The following is a 10,772-nucleotide window of genomic DNA, read 5'->3' as shown; positions in this document are numbered from 1 at the left end:
GTTATCATTAATGTCCCTATAGACAGTGTTTAAAACCTTCAAAAAGACAATAACCAGATGAAGGATAATACCTTCTATAACCTTCATAGGAACTGACCTCTCTGGGTTAAAAATTACCACACTATCAACACATAGTTCAGATACAACCAATCATCTCTGGTGGTTACTCAACACAGGAATATTTGTTTTAACTCAGCTTAAAAATTTTTGATTAGGACAGAAAGATTTATATCATCACATCCAAATTCCACATGTCCAGGTGACTAATATACAAAGGTCTATTTGACAACCAGGAAGTTCACTAAATGGCAAATAAACCTTATTTTAGTTAAGAAACTATACAGGGTCTTATTTTACCTTGCACAGAACCCATGTGCAGGGCAGAAGTCCAAAGGCAATAAGGTTATAAAGTTCAGACTGATTACTCCTGTGGCAATACACACTGGAGAGTAATTCTTAAAGCTCTAGTTAAAAAATAAACTCAGGAAAGGGAAGAATTGTTGTTTTTGGTAAAACATTATAACCAAAATGGATGGCTTTTTTTTTTTTTAACAGTATATCTGCACACATTCACAAAAAGAAATCATGCTCTAATGTAGAGATATGCACTACAGACCAAAAAAGCTCCCCAACACCCTCTTCCCAAGCCATTAATAAATTAAAGGTCGTAAAGATTGGAAAGATTGGTTTGAATAAGGTCTCCCACACCAACCAGGATGTGGGTAGTTGTGCCACTGGAAAATCTCATTGAGAAGTTGTTTTGTGATTTGGCAAAGTTTCCTTCTGAATGGCTCATTCGGGAAGCTAATAATTCATTATCTTTGTAATAGAATTTTTCCTGTAAGCTCTGTGACTAATCCTCCCACAGCCTGAATTTTGCCCACATACACCATATTCTTGTCCAGCATTCCCCACACATTCCTGCTCATTTCTTATTCAAGCTCATCAGAGATCATGATGTATCCTACCAAAGACTAGCCTGTCTCATGTAGCTGCTAAGTAACTTGCAAAAGAGACAAGATAAAGTGATCTCCACTACTCCATAACATAAAATAAAGGTTGAAATAGTGAAGACAGTAAAGACAACTGGAATAATTGGAAAATCCTTTACACAAAATTAGCAGTTCATATAGCAAAGTCCATTTCCCAACAAAGAAACAAGAAAATTAGACTCCTTTCTGTACATATGTGGCCCATGGTTTTGTTTCAGTGCTTACACCATTTTCACAAAGAAGGACTGATTGGTCTTAATTAAGGGTTAAACATCCAAAATTGCTTTTCCAGAAAACTGTGGCCCAAGACATAATGTAAGACCTTTTTTCAGTATCTTGCCTACTTCCTATACTGCCTTCACCAACTACCTTGACTGGTGAAAGATAATTGTTTTACTTTATTCATTAGCAACATTTAGATAAGAAATGGATTTTTCTCTTCCTACCTGTGATAATCCGGGGTACACTGAGGGTTTCTACACTGTCTAAATCCCTAGGGAATAGTTTTAATTTTACAAACCTATGGTATTTATGGAAACGAGGTTGTTCTGAGTTAATTTCTTCCAGACGAAAAACACAAACTCCAATCACTATCTTGGAAATTTACCTAATCTTATAATAATGGATACCATACATCAAAGATGTTAATATTATACCACCTTAAAAAATATACCAGAGTTTTCGCATCTGCCATTAAGTACTGATTGATTCATCCACTCAGCAATAGGCCAACTGTGTCCTTATTATGTAAAAAGATCAAAACCAGACATTAAATGAGAACTAGAAATGTAAGAAAACAAAAGCAAGGCTCTTTTCCTTAAGAACATGAGAGTTTAGCCAGAGATAACAGTAAAAAAAGTACACGAACAATCTTCATAAGTTATAAAAGTTGAAAATGTGCTTTGGATGTTCACAGCATGAAAACTTTAATTCTAGCTTAGAGTCTGTGGGCTGATTGGGGAGCAGATCGAAGGAATTTACATGAAACAGTTGGCATTTGACAGATGAATAGAAGAATCAGGCAGGAACTGGACAGGCAGAGATGGATAAGGAGCATGTCAAATAGTGAGAAAAGTACATAAAATGGAAGAGGTAGCAAAGTATAGCTTGTAGTCTAGTACCCAGAGTGTAGGGTATGAAAGGAGAGAGGGTGAGGTGATGCCAGAGAGGAGCTTCAGAAGTGCTGGAAGGTCTTCAATCCTGACTCTAGTTCGGATTTCACTGTGTGTGCATTGTGGAGAACCAGGAGCGAATTTCAAGAGCAGGGGGTGAGGGTCACATGATTGTGCTTCCGGGAGGCAGATCCACCGGCAGAACAAACTGGAGGAAGGAGAACCCGGAGGAAGAGAGAACCTAGAAGACCACATCAGCAGTCCAGAAGGGAGGGCAGGGCCACCGGGAGCGTGGGCATCCAGAAGGGACAAGTGGGAAACATTAAGAGCTTATATTTGGCAGGGCAGAACGTGAACATACACATCCTCAGATAGTTCTTGTTTTACCAAAATTATCAATGAGAAAGAACACATTCATTCTTCAAAAACACGACTGAAGTAAAACAAGAGTTGACACACTAATACACTAAAATAATTTGCTCAACACAAATTTTTTTCTCAATCTATAGCATTTCTATGATCTAGGCAAATTTTTCCAGAATTTCTTGTATCTAACTTGATTCAAATCAACATGTCTTTCTCTGAGGATAAAGAAAGTGTTTTAATTTCTCCAAGTACCAATGCTGGCACAGGAAAGACCTGCACCTATTAAACAATAAAAACAAAATTTTTCCCCCAATTAAATAGTTTTGCTAATACAGACAAAAATTAAGGTGACTGATATATAGGTAAGAATTTTTATTACAGATTCCTTTATTACAGTCCACAGTTTTGTTATTCCTTTGAGAACTTCTGTTTTCTATCCAAAGTACAAATATTACAGAAACCAATCAGTGGTTCTATTACTCAGTTGAGGAAAACTTTATAAAAAATAAGAACCCCATCAACTCTGACATACTATAAACTGGTTATATGCATGTGAAGTATTGAGAATAGTCCCCGGCAAATACGAAGTACTCAAATGCTATCATGCTGCCATCACTGTTGCTGCTGCTGATTGAAAACTGACTCTACATAATCTTCACATCCTACCAGAAAAAGGACAAGTACCAAATTAGGCCTGATTTTTTTCACTGTTACATTCCTACTAAAATGATTCTGCTTTTGTCAATTAAAACAAACAATTGATTTAGAGTTGATGGGGGAAAAAGAGTAGTATGGAATATTCCTCACTTTCATTTATTCCTTTCTAGGGCTCTCTTATATACAGGACCCCAACTTTGCTGACCTGTAACTTTTCATTTACGTGTCATAGGGAACTGAGGCTACCTACACCAATCCTGGTTAGTCCAACAAAAGCAGAATGTGTTATATCCCAGATAAAATAAAAATTTATTGACCCAATGTGGCACCATTCTTAAGTCTGTTTTCTTCTCTTAGCTTCAGAAAAGATACCTTGTCTCATGATTCTAATGTCTACATAGGCTTTTCTACAGTAGACCACAAATTAGTACAGATTGCACAGATAAGATTTATTTACAAAGCAATAGTTTTTGACCAATGAATGATTACTTGACATTTGAAAAAGTGTTTGTCTCTAAAATCATCTCTAGTTATTCAATAATGTAAACCTGAGTCCTTACTTTTATTCTAAACTAGTATATTATACAGATAATGCCATAAATTTTTTTTTAAAGAATCTATTCTCAACTATTTGAGACACAACATATACAGGTTTGTGGCTAGCATTCACAGTCAGCAAACCACTGACTGATTAAAGTGTTTATTCTTTACTTTAGTGATGTGACTGTTATCTGACAGTAGAACAAATTATGGGGTTTGCCTTACTTCCATTATAAAATTTAAAACATTCACTCATGAAAACATTCCTAAATAGACTAGATGGGAAAATTTCAGCATAGTAGAGGTGAAAGGGTTGGCTAACCCCATGATACTTTATAATGTTGTTCAACATGAGAAAAGCAGTATCAAGTACAAGGAAAACTTGCTGGATTAGGAGTTGGGCAACAAGCTCTACTGGTAAAAAACAATGACTGGAGGAAATTCTGATCCAGTAGGCCTAAATGGGGCCCCAGGAACTGTCTATTTAGAATATCCTCAGGTATTTCTGATCAGCCATTTATGGGAACTATTGATCTATCCATGTTCAAAAGATCCTTCCAGGTCTAATGGTCTAAGATTTGGTCTCTAACTTCTATCACCCTACTGTTATTCAGATTTAAAGTATTCTGGGTAAGAGATATAAAAATAGTTCTCTTTTTGCAGGGTGTTTATAATAAACCTCTGAAAGTAAATACAGAAACTTGTGTGTGCCCTTGATCAAAAAAAACATCAAGAAACACTGTCCTAGGGGACAAATTTTAAACTGCTCAGTAGGGTTCAAACTGGAATCTGGTGTCAGTTTGCCTTATTCATTGCCTTTTACACACCCTCTGCTTCAGATACAATGAGCATCATATTTTTCTTCAAATGTGCATGCGGAATGCCATTTCTCTTCTCCAAGCCTTTGCATGTGATGTTGCTCTGGAATGCTCTTATTCTCTGCCTGCTGAACATGAAAAGCATCCTTTAAGACTCGACCTCATCTCTATGAAGCTTTGCCCAGACAACAAAAGGAATGCTAAATAGATTTCTGGCTATTTTAACACTGGTCTGAAAATTTCTTAAATTCAAAGCTTCATACTAAATAAAATAAATAGCCTTAAATGGCATATATTCTGTTACTTAAGTCTAGGGACTTCCTTACTGGTGTCCCCAGATTTTAATGAGGTCAAGAGTAAGGAGTGTGAAGCCTAACTGCTTAGGTTGAAATCCTGGTCCAATAATTACCAGTAATAGGATGCTGGGCAAGTTACATAGCTTCTCAATGCCTCAGTCTCACGATCTTGAAAAATGAGGATAATACTACCTAAATTTTAAGATTATTTTGAGGATTAAATGATTCATATATATAGCACTTAAAACTATGCAAATGATTGCTATAAATACAATTATTTATTCAAAACAATGGCCAGGACTAGAGGCTCCAAGAAATAATCATAGAACAGAGCAAAACTAATTGACCTTGTCCATAAACCTCAAGCTTTAGTCAGCAGAGTTAATTAGGCAAATAATACTAACAGAGATGGCCCTTTCCACTAACGTGTTTATCAACTGAAAAGTCTTTCAAGCCTATCTGACAAAATTCTTCCATTAGCCTCCAATAGCTAAAAATATCATCTAAGAATATTTCCAAGGCACACAATAGGTACACTAAAACAATTCCTTCAGGTAGAAAATGGTCAGAGTTATTCTTTGCTGGGCAGCAAAATCAATAAGCCACCTTACTACTTACAAAGAGCCCAATATGAAGGGAAAATGTTAAGTAGGAAATCAGGAAGACAAAGGAGCTTAATGGTGCAGCTTTCAAACCACCTTCAGTAAATGTTTGCAGACCTGGTGTCTTGTTTGCTAGAGAAATAGTGTGGTAGACATTGTAGCACCACCCACGTGGCCAAAAAAGAGCTGTGAAATATAGATCTAACATCATTTAATCCAAGGAGGAGTCAAAATAAGTGCATGGCTGTAGTCATTTAGTTGACTTTCATCTGACTGACATGAATATGTGATGTACTGGGACAGCCTCTGTGGATAATTGTAAGGCCCCACACCCACCCCAAAAAAGCCATTTTGATCCATATTATCAATTGTGTAACAGTATTTTTTTTGTTCCCCAGTAAACTGCCAGAAAGGGTCACTACTCTTTTTTAATGGCATAACATAATAATCAGACCTTAAGTTAAAACACTTGGGTTAGTATTTGAAGCTAATGAAAGACAGAATAAAGTACAAATTCCTTAGCCTTGCTTTAAAGGTCCTACATGGTCTAACCCCAACTAACTTTCCAACTTTATCTTCCATGATATGCTTCTTAAAATCTACCAAGTTGAACTCCCGGCAGTTTGGAGTCAAACTTGAATCATACCCATTCCTTGCCCACTCTGTGAGTGTCCTCTACATTCCCCTTACATCTCCAAGGTTTAAATCCCACCCTTTCTTTTAAGACCCTGTGTCCTTTCTCTCTAATATATTGGGCACTCTTTGAAAGCAACATCCATACCTGCTCCATCTTTGTTAGCCAGACTGCAGCCAGGGACATGTACATGGCAGGTGCTCAAACTTCTCGCTTATACTCTAACAAGCAATATGCTAAAGAATACCAAATCTCCTTGTGAGTGATCATTTAACCCAAATGGACAGGTACATGCATGCAGACAAGCTTTGTGGAAGAAAGGCTTCTATTAAAAAGATATACAACATGATTGGTTTTCTTGTGAAGCAGGGTGAGAGAAGAAAATTTTAATGCTACTTGCAGGGCAAAGAAACTACCATTTACATTTACCATCCATTAATTTGTCAACAACTACTAACAGCAGTGCATTTAAAAACTTTCCTTAGAAGTGATAATACACTTCTAAGTTAGATAAGATAAGTTAGATAAGATAGCTGGCCCTGTCTTTCCCCTACTGCAAACTCAAAAACACAACTTCCCTCTGGGCTTTGGATAGAGCTCTCAAGATAGTGTAAATAGCGATCATTTCAATCATCATCTTTAATATGCCTTAACTCTATCCAAATACAAAATCAGAAAAACAGAGAACCTGATACATAGAGCCCACAAATGCCAATAAAGAGAGGGAAAGATTAACAAAAGAACTCCTTAAACTTGGCAATCTGATACTACTTGGGCAGTTCACAAGTTCTAACATGCCACTTGGATGTTACAAATTGAAATGCTTCTTGTAAGATCACAAAGCAGAGGCTGACTTCTCTCCTGTGTGGTGTACCAGAACTGTGCTGATTGCTATTTTCTTGCCAGACCACTGGACAGCTACCCACTGTCTGTAGCTTGTGTTCACAGATGACATTTCTCTGGCTACTCATACTCAGTTCACAGACTGTTACATAAATAAGTTTTAATATGCAGTCTTGGACATAAGTAATTTTCCTAAGGCTGAAGTCCTAAAAGAAGAGATTATCTTCTCTTCCTAAACCCAAAGTAAAAATAGATTTACAGGGATGTCTTGACTCAGTCATGCTAACGGGAAATCTTCTCGCGGTGCTCTACCGGATACGGGTTTCATATCAATGGCATCTGGAACATTCAGTCTCCATTATCATGTTTCTGGTGTCTCTTGCATTACTGGAATGGCAACTGACTCCATGGGACAGTCACAGGAGACTCTAAATGTTCTATCTTACTCAGCCTTTGAAATAAATATTACAAATGCTTTTAAAGTACAAACATATCTGCCATATGCAAACTGAGGTCAAAATAATGTTAACATTTTTAAGTAAATGAGGTAAACACTGTCAGTAGCACCATGATAAACTATGCAATGTTTTAAAAGTATAAAATAGACCCCAAACAACTAAAAGACTTGTATAATTTATATTGTTTTTCAAATATGGCCTAAGTGAATAACTCTGGTCTTATTTCTCTTTGAGTCATTCTCTTTTACCTCCTATGCTACTTTGATGGAATTATTTCAAACTGTCCCATTTCTTAGGCCTCCTACTATATCTCTTCATCTAGATTTCCAGTTGGTTTCCACACTGACTTACTTGTTTGCTCATCAGACCACAAAAAAAATTTAACAACTAAATCAGGCACATTAGCATTTCTATGACTCTAGCTTCCTGCATTTAGATAAATGGAATTGGTAATAATTTGGAATAAATTTTTAAATGTTGAGACAGTGAGCAATGCCATCTATTACAATTCAAAACTATTCTTCTGGAAATTTAATTTGATGTCATAGACTGATAAGAAAAAATAGATGTGGAAAACAAGGTAGACTATGTTATCACATAACAACAATTTCCTTGAAATGAATGCTTCCTTTGGGTAAAAGTGGAAGCCTGTAGCATAATGGAAAAAGCATCAGCCTTAGAATTAAACAGACTTGGTTCAAATCCCAGCATTAATGTTTTCTAACTATGAGAGCTTGGGCAGATCAGTCAGCCTATATAAGCCTCAGTTTCCCCATTTCCAAAATGGGGATTGGAGCTAATCAAACCTACTTTAAGTTGCTTTGAAGGTTACAGATAATATATGTTCAGGACCTGGTACTGCACATTCCACAGAACAGGTGCTCAAACATAATTATGTCTAAAGCTTTTTTAACCCACAAAACTTGAGACTTTCATGAATTATTCTTTAATTTTCATGCCACTTGCAGTTTATGTAAAAATGCACAGACATTACTGAGCAGTATGTTTGGCCACCAACATACAGACTTGCTGATACAGAGCAACCAAAATCAGGTTAAAACTTTTCTTTTTCAAAACAAACTTATAGGTCATTCTAATGCCTCTGTACTTCATGCTTTCTTCAGACTACCGATTTGCCTTTCTAGAGAGAAACTACATGCAAAAACCATTGAAATGTTCATGTCAAATATCCAACTTTGATAAGGCTCATAGAAATTAAGAGCATGAATTTTAAAGTTCAAAGCACTGCAACTAACAGGTAGCTGTCGCCACACAGCAAGTGGCTAAGAGCCCAGTCTTTGGAACCGTTTTGGTTCAAATTCCTACTCTGTCACCCTCTAGCTGTGCGACCTTGGTAAAGTTACATCTCGTCTCTGTTCCAAGTTTCCTCATCTGTGAAATGGGGATACTAAGAGTATCTACTTCATAGAGCTGTATTGAAGATTCAACAAGAGTACCTGGTGCACAGGAAGTCTCCAATTTAGCTTTTAATATCACAAAGCTGCTTTGCCCAATGAATTGCACTGCACATTTCCATTTTCAAATCATTCATGGTTATGTTTTATGATTCCCATTCATTCCCTTCCCCACCAGAAAAGAGAGAGAGACCTTCCTTAGTAAGAAGGCAAAATTAAAGAAGTTCTTAGAAAGCATTCACTGCCTGGTGTCTGTCCTACTTGGCATAGACCTGACCAGGGCCCATCCCCCCAACCCTGCTACATGGGACCTACTCCAGGCTCCTCTCTGCACAATGAAGTACACCCTTGTCCTACATAGGATTCAGTCACCAACCCATCCCTGGTTCCGCCCATGGGTTATCAGCAGCTGAGGCCGACATCTGTGATTTCATTCGGTAGCAACAGTAGGACAAGAGTCCACAGCACAGAGCAGGCTCTCAATTTAGACTGTGGAATGAATGAAATCATGAAACCGGCAAGAGGTAAAGCTGTGGCCTTTGATCTGTTTAAGGGTCAGAATTCGATAATGAGTTGCTACTAGGCTCTGTTCTTGCATTTGCCTTCCTCATCTGAAGCCCTACTTCAGTACCTATTTGTTCCAGTTTGCTAATGCTGCTGTTTTGCAAAACAACAGAAATGGATTGGCTTTTATAAAGGGGGTTTACCTGGTTACAAAGTTACAGTCTTAAGGCCACAAGGTGTCCAAGGTAAGGCATCAACAATAGGATACCTTCACCGAAGGATGGCCATTGGCATCTGGAAAACCTGTTAGCTCAGAAGGCACGTGGCTGGTGTTTGCTTGCTCCCAGGTGGTGTTTCAAAATGGCGTTCTCCAAAATGTTGCTCCTGGGCATTTTTTCCTCTCTTAGCTGCAGCTGCTCTTCAGAATGTCACTCTGGGTTGCTCTGTGTCTGGGCCTGTGTGGCTCTTTTTTAAGGTACTCCAGTGATCCAATCAAGACTCACCCTGAATGGGTGGGGCAACACCTCCATGGAAATAATCCAATGAAAGGTCTCGCCCACAGTTGACTGAGTCACATCTCCATGGAAACATTGAACGAATAGATTCCAACCTAATCAACAAGATTGCATCAAAGAATGTGGCCTTTTCTGGAGGACATAATACATACAAACCAGTACACCAATCAAATATGGATCAAATGACCACTTTATTCCTGGCCCTGAGGCTACAGCAGTGAGAAATTAGATATTGTTTCTGCTGTCATAGAGTTTAGTCTGTAATGTAAAAATGTCCCAGAAGAGGAAGGTATGGTTCAGAGTTTGGAAGTAAGAGCAATATTAACATTAGGCAAACTTCATTTCCTCTCTCCCTTGAACTGTAATGACCAGGGTCTTTATACATTCTGAATGAACTCTACTGTTACCTACAAAACAGTTTAAAGTCCATATGTAAATGGAAATACATTGCTGGTGGGAATTTAAATTGGCATGACCACCTTTGAAAAAGGTTTGGCAATATCTACTAAAGCTAATCAGTCATATTCTATGACCCAGCAGTTCCACTCCTCGATATACACCCAAGAGAAGTGAGTGCTCATGTATACCAGAAGATAAATTCAGTAATGTTCATAACAGCTTAATTCAGAATAGTGCCAAACCTGAAAAAACCCAAATGTTCATTATGAATAGAATGGGTAAATATATTCTGGCATATTCATACAATGGAATGCTACGTGGAAAAGAAAAAGAATGAACTACTGACACATGCATTAGCAAGCAACAACATGGATGAATCTCATACATACAGAAAGAACATGCCACTGTTAATTCCATTTATATGAAGTTCAAAAATAGGCTACATTAATGTTCGGTGATGGTAGTCTGAAGGGTGGAGACTCTAAATGTTCTATCTCAGCCTTTAAAATAAATATTATATATGTTCTTTAAAGTACAAATATACTTTATTTGTTCTTTGGGTGTACAGACTGGGAGGGGCATAAGAGAGCCTTGCAGTGTGATCCTGGAGGTGTTTATACA

The 10,772-nt window shown here is 37.5% G+C and overlaps 1 protein-coding gene across 6 annotated transcripts in view; it reads right to left on the bottom strand.

Annotated features, from left to right (window-relative positions):
* OSBPL6 (oxysterol binding protein like 6) overlaps positions 1 to 10,772 on the bottom strand; it is a 235,251-nt gene that overhangs the window by 137,646 nt on the left and 86,833 nt on the right. The window lies entirely within an intron of this gene.

Source organism: Choloepus didactylus, chromosome 9 (assembly GCF_015220235.1).
Source record: "Choloepus didactylus isolate mChoDid1 chromosome 9, mChoDid1.pri, whole genome shotgun sequence".
In the NCBI taxonomy this organism is placed as follows: Eukaryota; Metazoa; Chordata; class Mammalia; order Pilosa; family Megalonychidae; genus Choloepus; species Choloepus didactylus.
The sequence above is the reverse complement of the archived record's forward strand: the minus strand, read 5'-3'. Positions and strand labels throughout refer to the sequence as shown.